Raw genomic sequence first — 17,033 nt, forward strand, 5'->3', positions numbered from 1 at the left:
AATGTACTGTTTAAAAGAATAGTCCAATACATACTTGAGAACTCCAAAATGATATTTTAAATGCTGTTTCAGGTTGATCTGTGTATAACTAGAGGGCACTTAAGAAAAAATTAAAGAGTTATTAATGTTTGAGTAGAGTTTTGAAAGTGAAGAAGTTTCATCCAGCAGAAAAGAAAGGAATTTCTTCAAGAAAGAAATGTTTGACCTGGATGAATGATAAAGGTGTCTTTGGCAGTGACAAGCATCTCAAAACAACCACACCATCTGCTGATAGGCACTAGAAAAAGAGATGGGAAGAAGAAGAGGAACCAGTGATATGAAAGTAGGCTTTGTCACAAGTGTACGAATAAAGACTAAACAGTAGTTATAAGCTAAGCTAACAAACACATATAAAACTCGTTGTGTTTTCGGTCCTTAAAAATGTGCCTTCTTAATGCATGAGCTATGTCTGTCTCTGCTGCCAAGAGAGATAAAACTATATATTTTTACAACATTTAGAGTAATAGAATTTTTCTAGGAGGACAGAGAACAAAAGATACAAAGAAACACTTTCCTGGAGCCTGAAGACGATTAATAAAACACTGATTCATGGTCACAGATTCTACCGTGTCAATGACATATGCACTCATTTTTTTCCTTAGTGCATGTATTAAGTGTGATTTGTGATGTATGTGTCTCTCTAACCTTTGACTCAATGAGAGAGAGTCTTTCTTATACATGTATATAAAGCTGTATAAGGCTGTATAATTTTGCATAATGCTGAGAGCTGTGGGTTTTATTTTTAAAACTATAAGAAAGATCTAGTGACTGATCAGTAGCAATGGCTAAGAATCTCTGCAAATTTAGAAAAAATCTACTCAGTTGTTTATCGACTGTTAAATTGAAAATAGTATTATTTCCCGAGAAATTGATGCAATTCAGTACTTTCATTACATCATCCACTTTCTGTCATATAATAGGCAGTTTTCCTCATCATTTAATTAGAGCAATCATATGCTGTAAAAACCAGTTGATTCATCAACAACTTTCAAGCAATTTCTGTCATAGATATTTAGCACATGATTAAGCTAGAAGTTTAGAACTTAATTCAAGAGGAAAAAATTTCTTTAAAAACTTCTGCCCACTAGCATACACAAAATGCTTGCTTCAGGAAATGGTAAATTCTTTTAACAACATACAGCATTGTAGAGACTCTGGCCAAGTTGTGACAGAAACCATGATTGATGAATAAAATATGAAAAATGGAAAGAAGCCTAGACTTGGGATGCAATAATCTAGAGTGAGTAGGACCAGTTACTAAGATATCAACCTTGTTGTGCACAAGGCTTATCTTTTAATGCTGGTGTCCATCATGAAAAAGCAGGATAGACAGAGCAGACAGTATAATAGAAGACCCAAATGAACAGAGGCCTCTAGTATTTTCTTTGTTTGCACAAATATTCAATGAGAAAGCAGAATAATGTGGTGGTGATGCATGGACAAATCAGTCAGATTCTATAAATGAGACACCTAGAAGGTGATTTCAAATTGCACCTTAAATATAATCTTGTAAGTTTTCAGCTAAATATGCTTTTCAAATGTTCCTCTGTCATATCCAATATAAAGGATGAAATCCAATCCTGCTCTGCCTTTTTAAAGTGTTTCAAAGAATCCTATCACATTAAAAAAGTCTCTGAAGACTGAGATTTTGATTAAAAGCAAACAAATTCTTGAATTTTGGGCTGATTTTTAATGCAGTGACAAAATTACAGAAAAATTTTAGATCATAAAATTCCACTTGCGTTTAGAATTTATGGTAGTCTGAGATTATTGCTGGAACAAAGATTAATGACCAAAGTGAGAAAAACCAATATTTTCAACAAGATGACAATGGGCCCTATAAAAAGTATACTCTTTACAAGATTTTTAAAACTATTTTTCACTTTATAATAGGTAAGAGTTATGAGATTCCATAAAAATTATTTTCTGAATTCCCGTTCTCATTTTCTTCACTATATCTTGGAAGCCAACATACACATGTAGTGACTTTTTAACTAGTGTGCCTGGCTGGTATGCAATGTGCTTTTAAACTGTTACAAAATTTAAAGTTTGCAAAAATGGTTAATTTTTCAAATGTGTTTGATAGGTTTTGCAACATTTTATGTAGCAACTTATGAAACTAGTGGATTTCAAGTGGTTTAACTGCTATGCTAATGCTACAATAACCCAAAAAGTTTTTTAACCTCATAGGCAAACAGAAGATATAGTACAAATAAGTATGTTTATTAGTCAAATATGAAGTGATGTAACTTGGTACAAATGACTTAGCTAGATGTAGAATTTTAATCTCTGGATTCTCAATTCAATCCTCATTATTGGTATCATCATTTGGCTAAATGGTCTCTATATGGCACTAAAGTAGGACAGACAAATCATATTACACCAATAGAGTCCAATAGAATCACAGTATCAGGTTGGACAGAATGAGGTTTTAAGAGACTCAGAGGAGTCGCCTTTCTTTCATAATGTATCATGATCAAGTTTGTGCATGCCAACAGCTACTGTGAGTCTCGTGTTCACCACAAAATAAAAGGGGAAGCCTGACAGAAAAAGGTAGCTTACAAAAAAACCTGTGTTCCTTAGCGACATGACATTGAAGTTTTTCAGTTCTTCACTTTGTAAATATATCCTTATAAAGTTGAAATCAACATTTTGCTCTAATTTTAAAAAGACACATGAAGTTTTATTTCTCTTTAGTAGGCTTTTCAAATACAGTATCAGCCCTTCTGAGAAATCAAATGTTTTTAAATGTTGTAATTTCAATTTACTTACATGCCTTTGTTCATATTACTAAGCATATTATAAAGTGTCTACTATGCGCCTACTGTCCTAGCATTGATAATAAAACAATGAATAAACAAAATTTCCAGTCCAGGTGGACAGGCCTGCAATACCATTCAGCTCCAGGAGGGGCTGTTAACTTAAAGTCTCTGAAACCGGCTCACCCTGAAGTTGCCGGAGTACCTGCTCTATGGAGTTTTCATGGTAACTGTTCATGGATATATCAAATTCCTCACTTATGCAATATTATCAAGCATAGAGTTTGAAATTTCCAAGTTTATTTCCCCAAATAAATAAAGCTTACTTAAAAAAATTGACCAAATATCTTACCTATTTCCATAGGCAACTTTTTAAAACAAATTGTACAGAGATTGTTGTTTATTGACCTACTTGTTTAACAACTGTGCATGCTCAACACACTGCTCAGAGTTATGATCTACATTACAACTTATGACTTAGGGACGTGAGCAATAACTTCTTCTACAGTGCTCTAATTACAGTACTGTAATTTTTGCTGATTGTACTGTATAATAGAGCTCTGTACTTTACTCTTGCTATGCACTATAGGACTGCATATAAGAATTATGCAAATAAAAGCAAGGTCATCAAGTTGGAGTTTCTTTTGATTATTTATTCTAAATACTGTAATGTAATAATACTACATATAATTCTCCATTTAGTGACAAATTCCTTTAACAAGCTAGTCACAGCATTGGAAACTGGTCATTAAATGAGGGATGTCTGTACATTTCCAGGCCTTGTTAAACAGACTGTACTGACCAGACTTATTCTCAGTGACTCCATTTCATCATCTTGAACACAGACTATTTAACTTTTGTTAAAGTTCCGTGATTATACTCAGGACCATGAGTCATACACAATCCCAGGCAATCAGTGAGCAGCCCCAGCTGCTACACTCTTTAGTTCTTTTGTCTGAGTTTTTGTAAGTCTCTTCCTGCATGCTATGGGATCTCAGTTCTTCCATCTTTGTACCTATGCATATTCCTGAGGTTCATTTTCTAGTGACAAAGTACTACGCTTTATCTACTGTGTACTGATTAATCACGGAGGTAAACCTACTGCAAATAAAGAAAGCATATATATAAATTCATATGACATGGTATAGCCAAAATGGTTTTTGAAAAATAAATCCAGCACTGATGAATCATATAAGAACTCTGGGTTCTGCTCATTCAAGGGTGCTTCTAGATCCTGGGCACTGCCAGTGCCTGTGTCCTAAGGATCCCTCTATACTCTTCATGTATTGGCAAATGTAGGTCAAGCAATGTTTTTTGTGAAAAAATAAAAGAACTTTAGGGAAGATCTAACACCAACATTCCTCAAGCTCTTTAATGACATTGAAAGTAAGGTAGTACTCTCAAAGTCATTCCTATAAGCCAGAATTATGAGAATTCCAAAATCAAAAAAGGCTATAACCAAAAAATAGGAGCATGGACCAATCTCTTTAATGAATATAAATGCAAAAATCTATACTGGCAACAAAATGTAACCAATCATCAAAAAGATCATGCCCCAAGACCAAATAGGCTTTATTCTAGGCAAGTAGGGATGGCACAGCATATGCAAATCAATGTGTAATATATAATATAAACAAGAGCAAGAATAAAATCACATAATCATCCAAATAGATGCAGAAAAAAGCCTTTGACAGAATCCAGCATCCATTGATGATGAAGAAAAAACACTAAAGAAAATAAGTATAGAGAACTTAATCTCACTCTGGTAAAAGTCAGTTATGACAAATCTACCACCACAATTATATTAAATCTGGGAAAACAGAAAGCTTTCCCTCTGGCAACAAGAACAAGACAAAGATGCCCATATTACCACTCCTGTTCATCACAGTAATTAAAACATCACCTGGAGCATCATAAAAGAAAAAGAAAAGGGCTAGAAATAGTAGAAGAAGAATTTGAGTTACTGTTATTTGAAAAAGACATGACCCTCTACATAGAAGACACAAAATTCCACCAAATGATTCCTAGAATTAATAATCAAGTGAAGAAATGCAACAGGACACAAAATCAACATGCAAAGATCAATAATGTTCCTGAACACAAATAATGAACTCATTGAAAAAGAAATTAGGAAAATGATACCATTCACAAGAGCAAGAAAAATAAAATACTTAGGAACTAACTTGACCAAGGAAGTAAAAGACCTCAAAAATAACAATGTAATAAAAAATTATATTCTGAAAAAGGAGACCAAAGAGGACATCAGAAAATGTAAAGACATCCCCTGTTTCTGGATTGGCAGAACCAATGTAGTTAAAATGGCCATACTTCCAAAACTGGTACATAGATTTAGTGTAGTCACAACAACATTCCTCAAAGAATTAGAGAAAACAATCCTAAAATTCATGTGGAATCAGAAAAGATCCAGAATACCAAAAAAATTGTTGGTAACAAGAGGAATGCAGAAGTCATCAGAATCCCAGATTTGCAGTAATGTTATAAAGCTACTATGATAAAAAGAAAATGGTATTGGCCCAAAAAATAGACACATGGATCAATAGAACAGAATAGAGGACGAAGAAACAGCCCCAGGCACATTCAGCTATTTGATGGTTAACTGTGGTGACATGTTGGGTAAAATATACCCATGCCATACTTTTCTAATTGAACATATATACTCTAGCATAATGGTAGCTGGGGTAATACAGGAAGCAATCTTTGTGTTCACCCACTTGGTACAACGAAGGAGAAGGTATATATACATGTGCCAAATTGCCAATGGATGTTTTACCCACATTATGTTCCATGTTACATTTTTGTATATCTATAATTTGCTTTATTATTTTCTTTTTATATTTCTTGTAGAATTAGCCCAATTCAGTACAGTGATGCATGCAAATCTGCTTTTACAACTTGGTGGGGAAGTTGCAAGTAAGTCATCAGGTGATTCAAGTGATTACTGATGATAACTTGGATCACATAAGGCAAAGAAATTATCACAGTAGGATGGAGCAAGATATGATAGAAAAATACAGAATGAAGACCCTGGACTCAAATGAGGAAGAAAACAGTAACGTAAACATATATTTGACTAGTCAATATGCTGCGAAATGGTCATGTATACCTGAATGAGCCAATGTTAGAGCCAGGCCAAAAATGTTATTAAATTACTGTCAACAGTGAGACCTACTGGACAGAGTGCCAGCACTATGATTCAGTGGTAGAAATTGCTTGTATCAGATGATATGCTACAAGGTGTTCTGATGTTTTGAATAATGGAACACAAGTAAAAATATTCTATATATATCAATAGCAATGCTTAAAAATACATTTATCATGACACCTCATTTTCTGAACTAAAAGCCTGTATAAAAAGACTTTTTCGTTTTAGTCAGAATCTAAAGGATTTATGGAGAACTGTCAGATATGGCATTGAGATTTTTAAAACAAGAGTGACACTCAAGAGATTTGATTTCCTTCAAAATTGTCTATGTTTTAACAACAAAAAGACTCATCAAGAAAAAAAGTGACAATTTGGCTCCTATTTAATCATTTTTTGAAAGCTTTGTTTCAAACTGTCAGGAAGTTTATACACCATCTGGATACATGACAGTTGATGAGCAACTTGCATCATTTTGTGGTTGTTGAAACTTTTGGCAACAGATGTCAAATAAAACTTCCAAACATGGTACAAAAATGTTTGCCCTGGCAGATAGAAAGACATTCTACACCTTGAGTTTAGATTTTTATCCTGGATCTAGGCCACCAGATCTTTATCTGTGCAACAATCCAATCACATGACATTGTGAACAGACCCTTCACACCTATTTTAAAAAGTAATCCAAATGTCACATTCAGCAATTGGTTTACTAGTGAGCCATTGATGTTACAGTTCCTAAAAGAACACCAGTTGATAGGCACAGGAACTACTACTCACAAGAACAGAGCCAATATTCCTGAAAAAATGTTGTAAATTTACAATAGAGAAATGAATAGTACAATCTTTGAATTTTAGAAAGACTTAACACTGGACTCGTATATGGTGATGAAAAGCAAAGTAGTGTTGATACTTGTTTTGTACCATGCAACCCTCGATATTCCCAGGGTGAGGATGGTAAGACGATGGAGAAAAAAGGACAAAAGTCAGAATACACAAAACTGAGGCCGTCTGGAGCTCTCGCTCCTGATGGGAAGTAAGGAGGAAAGGAAGAAGGAGGAGAAGGAGGAGGAGCGAGAGCTCCAACAGCTGTATCCCATTTATTTATACACCTGAGAGGTTGAATATCACTGAAATCTCTCCACCTAATACCTTTCACGTGATTTGCTTCAGGCGCTGTGTTTTTGAGGCTGGTCTTGATCAATCCCCAGCTTCGGGGATCCCCACTGATACTGTCAAAATTATAACTGTGATACATAGTGAATTCAAGGTTAGCCTGGACTACATAACACACCCAGTCCAAAAAGAAAGATGGATAGTGCATCTTCAACTCAAATGAAATCAGAAATGGTCACATTTTACAACAAAACAAAAAGTGGAGTAGACATTGTTAAAGAGTTATTCATCAACTATGATGTCACTTGAAACAAAAAGCATTGGCTAATGCTTGTGTTTTACCCAGTACTAAACATGTCAGGCATAAGTAGTTTCATAGTTTATAAAGAAAATAGCAAACACAAAATATCACAGAGAAATTTTCTTAGAGGATTGGGACTGAAATTTTAAAAATGAGCAAGCTGGGCCTAGTGGCCACACCTGTAATCCCAGTACTTGGGAGGCTAAGAGGATTGTTTCAAGTTCAAGAACAGCCTCGGCTACAAAGTGAGCTCAAGGCCAGCCTGAACTGCATAGTGAGACCCTGTCTCAAAAAGACCAAAAAAAAAAAAAAAAAAAAAAAAAAAAAAAAAAAAAAAGAACAATTACAATAGAAGAAGAATACAAAGAACTCCACAAAAGAGTTCTGGAGCAGACAAGTAAACAGACAGATGAAATATCACAAGAGCATTCAAAGAAAATAGAAAGGCCAGCAAGATGTCAAGTATGTTGTACCAAAAAAGACAGGAAAACAAAACATATGTGCTATCAGTTTAAGCAGTACTTGTGTATGGAACATGCTGCTTTCATGTATGAAGACTGCCTTTCTTCATACCTATAATTACTACCCCATTATAATATCCTGAGTTATTTTTTAAAATATGTGTCTCTTTTTATAACAATGTATTTCTTGTCTTCATTGTAGCTTTTACTAACTTTGGTCAGAAAAACAAACTAATTTTATGAAGCTGTTCTGTATAAAATATTCTTTTCTCTCCTTTACTTCACCCTTTCCAAGCCATGCATTGCTCCATGCATTGTTTTCAATTTTTGAATTAGAAAATGCATCCCAGTCCTCTCTTCAATGCCTTGTATCTCAGAACAAAAACAGAGACTACAAGGTATCAATTTGCCAGAATACATTTCCTGGTCATGCATTTATATCAGTCCTTGATTGAGAACAGAGGTTCCCAGCATGGCAAATGGACCGCGACCAGGCCATTGAACCTGCTCTTCCCAACACAGCGCTCAGCTTGCAGACATCATCTGAGCACTCACCAAAACACAGTTAAGAGATCCAATAAGCAAATTCTGAAGTAAAGATTCCCAGTAATCTAGATGAAAATTTATTACACCTGAATGTGGTGCTAGAACATGAAATTTATTCAAAGCAATAGTAACATTTCACTAGGTTTTAAGGAGAAAGTCTTATTTATGGAGACAAAAAGGATGTAAAAGATGACATAGAAAAAACACAAGTATTTATTTGGCCTCTATCTTAAGAATGAAAGGGAAATGTAAAAAAAGAAAAAATGTTATTAGTTGAATTTATCTTTTATTAGCAAAAGAAAAATCCTACTGTTGTTAATTTTGCACTCCACATAACAAGGGAGAAATAAAGAATACCATTTCTTTAATCAGAATCTTTATTCTTGTGTACTCACAATTATAAATGAAGAATTGCAGCCAGTTGTCTGAGTTTGAAGTCTGCCTCTACCACTGACTTCTTAAATACCTTTGAGCAAGTTAAATACAAATATACACTCAGTTAAAATAAGCCCCTCATTTAACTAGTTATTGAATCACAAAAGTCTAACTAGTTAGTGAAAACAAAAACCTTCTGAGCCTAAATGGTCACACAGAGTGAGGATAGATCCTATTCTGTTGACTTCTAAGCCCCTAGTGAGACAAATGCTGCTGTGGGTACCATCCGCAAACAGTATGGTCTCATCAGGTTGGAAAATTTTTGAGATAGTGTTGTTACTTTATGCGCAATGCTAGTATAATTATTCTGCCTACTCCAAATAAAGTTGTTCCCATTTCCATGAATGTTTACAAACACAGATTCTCAGGGATCTCAAACCACAGTCAATGTCAGCTAGCCTCCTTCCTCACCTGGAAGGTGGAAGCAGCATCATTGCTCAAGTTACCCCAATAATATCTCTGCTCCCTCTTTCTAGCATTAATGCAGGCCGATAGCCTCACAGAACTGCAGAGGGTTATTTGAGTATAGAAATGAGATAATCTTGTAAAGTTTCTAGCATGCAGTGATCATTTTATAGTAAATATTTTATGGTTACATCCTGATTTTTTTAGCTTTAAATAAAATAATTGATGCAATAGGCTTAATCTAGAGCCTCAAACATATTAAGCATGGAGAGGAAGGTGTTGCTACTATTGCTATTAACATTCCTGTCGTTTCTGTTATAGCAGTGTCGGTAGTTACTACCTCTCTACATTGATCCTCTGCCTGCTTATGTCTCAGTCTGATAAGGCAGGCGAGCTTCTTCAATGAAATCTTGAGTCAGTAGTTGTGATGGGTTCACTGGGGGGAAAAAGTGTGTTATTTTTGATTTTAAAACATGTTCAGCTCCATTTCACACTTTTTAAAATGTTTATTATGCTTTACAGAATGATGAAAGAACTGTCAGTGAGATTCAGTCCTGCCGTGCATACACTTACAAAGATATGTTAGAATGCCAGAGCCTTGCAGATATCAGATGTACCACTTGATGACCATAATTGTGGAAGGTCTGTAAAACAAGCTGAACACAACAGCAAAAAGTCATTTTTGACCTGCTAATGGAAAGAGAATGCTTTTAACTTCTTTGATTTGGTTTTCTTTCTTTTTTAATTTAAAGTTTAAAAAACTAATAAAGCAACAATGAAGACAAAATGAAAGTAACAAAAATGATACACGACCTCAAAACAAAATGATAGAATTAACAATGATTGCTACATTACATACTGTGATATTCAGTGAAGTTGCTCAGTCCACCAGACGTAAGAATGTAAGACTGATCAAACAAAGACAGTAACAAGTAATAAAAAAACATTGAAAATGATGCAGAGCTTCATCATACAAGATGGTAGGAGTTCAGCATTGGTTCTTATACTGCATATTGTTGTTTTCAGATTATTCTGATTACCAGATTCAAGCATGCAAAATTGGTCAAGAAAAAAGAAAACTTTAAGCATTCACTGCTCCTTTCAATAAACCACAGACATCAGCGATACATTTATCCAAGCTATCTTTGTATATACATATAAATTGTTTTTCATTTTAAAGAGAAAAGAAAAAAACCCAAAATAAAAAATAAATACCTAAAACAGCATAGAAAACAACAAAAATGATACAGAATTTCAAGGTGATAGAATATTAATAATGATTGTTATAGTACACGCTATCTTCTAAATGGTTGCACATATAACCAGATATAAGCATGTAAGACTGATCAAACAATTACACGTTAACAATTCCTTTCAATAAACCAATAGATATTAGTAGTACAATTATCCTAGCTATCCTGTGTATGCATATACATATTATTTTCTCTTCCTTCTTTCTTTTTCCTCTCCCTGCCTTCATCTCAATTGCTCCTTCCTATTTGAGCAGTTTTTTTTTTTCCCTTTCACAGTATCTATTGTACCTTTCAAATTTTATTTATTCTTTCAGGTTCGTATAGTAGGGAGGAAATACAATGTTTATTTATGTGAATCTGATTTATTTCACTTATGAGTATGGTCTCTAGTTGCATCCATTTACCTACAAAAGCCTCGAGTTTATCTTTCATTACGACTGAGTAATACTCCATTATATAAAAATACCACATCTTTTTTATTCACTCCTCAGTTGATGGACATTTGGGTTGTTTCCAAGATTTAGCTATTACAAATTGTGCTGCTATAAACATGGTGCACATATATTGCTATGGTATAATGTTTTCAAATCTTCTGGAAAAATACCCAGGAGGAGAATAGCTGAGTTGAATGGGACCTCTAATGGTAGTTTACTGAGGATGTCCACAGTGATTGCACCAGTCTACACTCCCACCAACAGTGGGGAAGAGTTCCTTTCTCCCCACAGCTCCTCCAGCATTTGTTATGGGTTGATTCCTTGATGATAGTCATTCTTTCTGGGGTGAGATGGAATCTCAGTGTTGTTTTAATTTGCATTTCTCCAATGACTACTGATGTTGAACATTTTTTCATGTATTTATTTGTCATTTGTATTTCTTCATATGGAAGTGTGTACTTCTCTCAGATGCCCATTTTTGTATTGGGTCTTTGAATTTGGGGGCCTGATTTTTTTTAATTCTTTATATATTCTAGAATGTTTCTGAGGAACATTTGGCTAAAATTGCTCCCTAATTCATGAGTTTTCTTTTCACCCTGTTGGTAATTTCTATTGATGTGCAAAATCTTTTCAATAAGATGAGATCCCAGTTGTTGATTCTTTGAAGTATTTCCCATGCAGTTTTGTTTTTGTTCATGAACTCTTTACCTACCCTTTTGTCTTCAAGACTTCCATCTACTTTTTCTTCCAATAAATCTAGTGTTTCTGTTTTAATATTTAGATCTTTAAGCCATTTTGACTGTAGTTTAGTGCACGGTGATAGATATAGATCTAGTTTTAGTCTTTGTCAAAGATAAGGTGGCTGAGCGTCTTTGTGGTTGTGGTTGCATCGTCTAGTCTGTTCCATTAATCTTCAGTCTGTTTTTATTGCCAATATCATGCTGATTTTATCATAGTAGCTTTGTATTATAATTTCAAATCAGGGATTGTGATGCCTCCTGCTTTGCCTTTGTTTCCCAGGATTGCTTTTGCTAGTCTGGGTCTCTTCTGGTTTCAGATGAACTTTAGGAATATTTTCTCTAGGTCTGTGAGGTATACCAATGGTATTTTCATCGGAATTACATTGAATCTGTATAACAATTTTGGGAATATGGCCATTTTCACAATGTTGGTTCTTCCTATCCATGAGCAAGGAATATCTTTCTATTTTGTGAAATCCTCTTCAATCTCTTTTTTCAGAGTACTGTACTTTTAACTGTATAGATCTTTTACTTCTTTGGTTAGATTTTGTTTTCTTGATCTAAAAACAACAGAGACCTTTTCTAACAGAGACTTTTTCTGATTATATGTAGAAAATCAGTGTTATGCTAAAATTTGCTGATGATTTTTGTACTTTAATATGCTTAAAATGAAAGCTTAAAGACTCAAAATATATCACCTTATTAACTGCACCACTTCTAGCTTGTATAGATTCTGTGGTAGTTCACTGGCTTCTTTAAAGGAAGATGTTAATAATCTGGAGGTTTTAACATAAAATTCCCTCTTTGACAACAATGTGCAATAATAATGTGTCTTCTGAAATATATATTACCATTAAAACAGATTCTTGGATACACTGAGATAAAATTTGAAGTGCAGATGGACTACTACTTTATAGTTAGAAAACATTAAAAAGAAGAAGTTTGAAGAAACTCTACATTCATGAATTATTCCATTCAATTATGTAGATATGCAATATCCCTTCTCCAAAACTTACTATTAGCTACCAGGTCTATGTCATTGCATAAGGGCAACCTATGATTCTGAAATCAAGAGGACTCCTGGGATAAATGAAGGAGTCTGTAATCAGCAGTAAAGTCTCCTGGGTTTAAATTCTATCTGATATTCAATGTTCTGCCATCTATAAGTCATTTAACTTCTCAAAACCTTACTCTGATCATTTCTAAAACAATAGATAAGAGTAACTACCTTGATAATTTGTGTAGTAGGAAGCAGTTCCAATTATATACTATGAAGAAGTTTGTATTCCTCCTTCATAGTTGCTATGCCTAAAACTACACACATCTTCTACCCATCATTCTGAGATACATTACAGCACAGTTTTGGATTCTGTGATTCAATTCTGCAGGGATAATCTTATGATTCATAGATTTCTCCACTCTCTCACTCATGCTGCCTTGTCACTTCCCATTATGGAGCCTGCCAACTTTACTTCCCTCGCAATGGAAGCAGCCCCTTCTACCCCTCCTGTGAGAGGTACCTCTCATTCATTAACTGTGACATACAGGTTACTTAGCTTGATAGCAGTGGTGCACATAGAAGAAGATGGTGTTTACTACTCTTTGTTATTACTGTCACTGGTGATAAAATGCAACTATTTTTCCTGGAACTAATCTAAAAGCTGTTTGATAGAAAAGATCATACCTGTTACCTCCATACAAAGGCAACATGAAAATAAGAATGCATTAAGAACTGAAAAACTTCTTGCTTGTATTGATGTAATTCTACGCTCCCACCAAAAAGCAAGTAAATGTCTGGTTCCATGAGGTTAAAAGGGAACTAGATACACTATTAACTGGTCCAGATCTATTAATCTGATAAGCACAGTTGTATAGCAGTAGATATTTTAGGAGTATGTATTAATAGTGTACTTCAAGATACAGCATAGTGATTTATAGAATAATCTCTGATATTTTAGAATGGAACTTGTGATCCTCCTGCCTTAGGCTCTAGGAACTCAAGATCTTTATTCAAAAAAGCTAGTATGGCCTTGTTTTCATGAAAAACAACGATGTAAATGAAAGTGAGAACAAGGTGTGTGTGAACTGTGGCAGCAGTAATATTCATTGACTGAAGATTCACAATGTTTTGTCTCTTAATATGTGCTACACATAAATGTAGTTTTGCTTTTCTGTTATTGAAGTATTTAGTGATTGCCATGGGAAATTTAAAAACCACTCAAAATTAGAGAACATAGAAAAATATCACCGTGTTCCTCTACACAAAGACAATCTTTACAACTTTTGATATATATTTTTTCAGGGTTTCTGTTTAGGCTGGTTTTCCCAGTTTTAGTTTTTACTTTGTGGTGGATTTATTGCCTACATATACACTAAATTAGTATTGTAATATAAGTATTATTAATAGTACTTACTATTTCAACTAATGCATGCTCCAAGTTTAGTTAACCATTCACCCATAGGTTATTTCCAGTTTTCACGGGGTGAGGTGAGGGAAATTCTGTCAGAAACAACTTTATATATAACTTGGAAATAATGGGAATGTATCTTGTTAATGACATTTATGTCCTGCAATTTATATCCTTGGAAGGTTTCAGGTTAACAGGAAGAAAAACTTTGTAAATGGTGGAGGTCAGAAGTTTAGAGACAGAAGGTGAGGGCGAACAGGGTGAGAAGTTCCAGGGAAGAGGAGAACAGCAACCTGTGGAGCTGCAGAAGCGACAAGCTGTGCTCTGAACTTCTGCACGCTTGCTAAAGTGGGCACATGGGCAACTGAGCCAAGTGCTGTTAGCCTCATTACCTGCTCCATGCAAGGAACATATTCATCGGTCCTCTCTATGAGAATCATGGACAGATTTTAACAGTTATCCTGTATAGCACAGAGATCAGGGCCAGACAATTAGTGAGTGGTCAGTGAACATCTGTAGTGTCTCAAAGTTTTCATAGCAAAACAAAAACAGTCAAGAATTACTGATATAGGCAGAGACAGGATTGAGAAGGAGAAACAGATGAAAAGGGATGCTGATAGGTTGTCCTTGAAATGCCCTATAAATAGTTTAGCAAAATCGTATTCTGAGAAGTATTTTATACTTCCTTATTTCCAACGCACCCCATTAAAGAAGTTAGTTTGGTACTGGTGGCCTTGGAGAAAGAAAAGGATAAAAAGAAGACAGAGGAAGAAAACCATTTCTGAATTTGTAAAGCCTCTTCCAGCTCTAAGTGGAATTTCATAAATTCGAAACATCCCCTAAAATTCTAGAGAATGATCACATCATCTAGATTCAGGCTCCTGCACAAGGGCTTATTGCCCCTTAAACAGATTAAAGTTAACTGTGTCTATATTAAAAAGAAAAAGAAATAGTGGTTTTTTCCTATAATATGAAAGTATTTCTAAAACTAAATGTGTAGGATGTTTTTATTCTTACTTAAAAAGAGCTGAGCTGAGATGTTTTCATTGTACATACTGTTGACACAGTATTTATTTAGAAAGATAAATTTTAGCCTCATTTATAATTTTTTCCAGAGATTTTATTCATAAGAAAGAAGTGATTAACATTGTTACTCATATTAATACTATAATTTATATATATTAAATTGTTAGTATCAATTTGTATTTTAAATAGAACTCTGTAAATTGCTGTATTAGTCTTCTCAGGCTGCTATAACAAAACACTGTAGACTGCACGGCTTACAAAATTGATAGGGATTGTTCGCAGTTTTGGAAGTTGAATAATTCAAGATCAAAGTGCTGATGATTTGTTTTCTGGTTTTTTTTTTTGGTAAAGAACTGCTTCATGGCTTGTAGTTGCCACTTTCTTGCTGTTGGTTTTGTTCTGGCATGGCAGAATAGAGCTCTGGCGCCTCACGTTCTTATTAGGGCATAAATCCCATTGGCAAGGACTCACCCTCTTAGCTTCACCTAAACCTATTAATCTCCAAAATGTGCCTCCTCTAAATATCATCACAGAGGGGGTAAGGTTTCAACATATGAATTTTGAAAGGAGCCCATTTCACTCAATAGTACATGCAAAAATATTTATGGTGCTTTTTTTTTAACCCAGTAAGCTACATAATGTGATTCCAATATTAAATGCCATAATAGTTTGGATCTGAAACTAGATTTTCTTTGTATTCAAAAATCTTGATAGAACACACTCTTCCTTTTTATTAAAATATGAGTGCTAATGTAAAATTGGAACAATATGTCATCTGATTTACTACATTCTGGGTCAAGTGGTGAAAGAGCTATTCAGACAACCTGCCAGGTTCTGTTAGGTTACACCCAGAGCCTCACAGTTTAAGACAAATGCAGGCTGAAAGTTTGACTCACAGACCTGTGGTCTGGCTCACGGTTGTGCTACACATATCTGGAAACATCCACTCACCCACACACATACACACACGTACACACACAGAGCCAAAAAACACAAAAATGTCTTCAAAGAATGAAAGCGAAAACCAGAAAGTGAGTATCTTGTCCTACAAATTTCCTCCATCTCTTAGAGAAGCAACTTGGTATTTCCTTTGTGGTTTGTATTTCAAGGAATTTTTAGAATTCAGCAGTAAGATTTTTTCTGTATTACCTCATACTTCTATTTCCTCTTTAAAAATGGATGTATTAATAGATGCACCAGAAGTTTGGAAGGCAAGTATCACAGAGGACTGGGAGAAAATACACAAGCATGAAAGGAGAAGAAATGCTAAGTAACATACTGGCCAGCCCTACCTAAGGTTGCAAAACATTTTTTATGGTTTTACTTCTGTCTTTAATCTCTCAGGTGCCATCATATTTCACTTCTTAGAGGTCCCCCCAAAATTATTGCATCTGCTCCACTTGTGTGTACAGGCAAATCTCTTGTTCTAATTACCTCCTCTTTCTCCTCCAACCCTCTTCCATAGCCCACACAAACCAAAATGTCTGTTCTTTCCAGTACAGGAGTGGACAGAAAAGGTCTCATAAAACTACTACTCAAATGTGATTTTCTGATAGCCTTTCATCCCTTCTTTTCACAGCTCTTAACTGTGCAGTGTTAATAATAGAATTGCAAGACATGACCTTGAACTTGCAATCAGAGAGGAAAATGTGACTCAACTCTGTATGCAGGACAGCAATAAATATTTATCATACAGGGTAAACTAGAAATATGGCTATGACATCCCTGGTGATTTCCATCTGTTCAGTTAAGTAGGTGTTGCTTTTTTAAAAAAATCTATTTGCCTTCTTTTATCCTGAAGTTCTCTGTCAGTTGCAGAAAATGACTTCTTTGTAGAAAAGATCACTCTTCAGTTGAAGATATACTTGCAGCAATTTTCCCTCTCAATATTCCCAAGCACAAGCCATGTTTGAAAAGATCTGTAACTAAGGTATTTTTTGTTTGTACCTTTTG

This window comes from Chinchilla lanigera, unplaced genomic scaffold (assembly GCF_000276665.1).
Source record: "Chinchilla lanigera isolate Chin_1 unplaced genomic scaffold, ChiLan1.0 scaffold00062, whole genome shotgun sequence".
NCBI classification, from domain to species: Eukaryota; Metazoa; Chordata; class Mammalia; order Rodentia; family Chinchillidae; genus Chinchilla; species Chinchilla lanigera.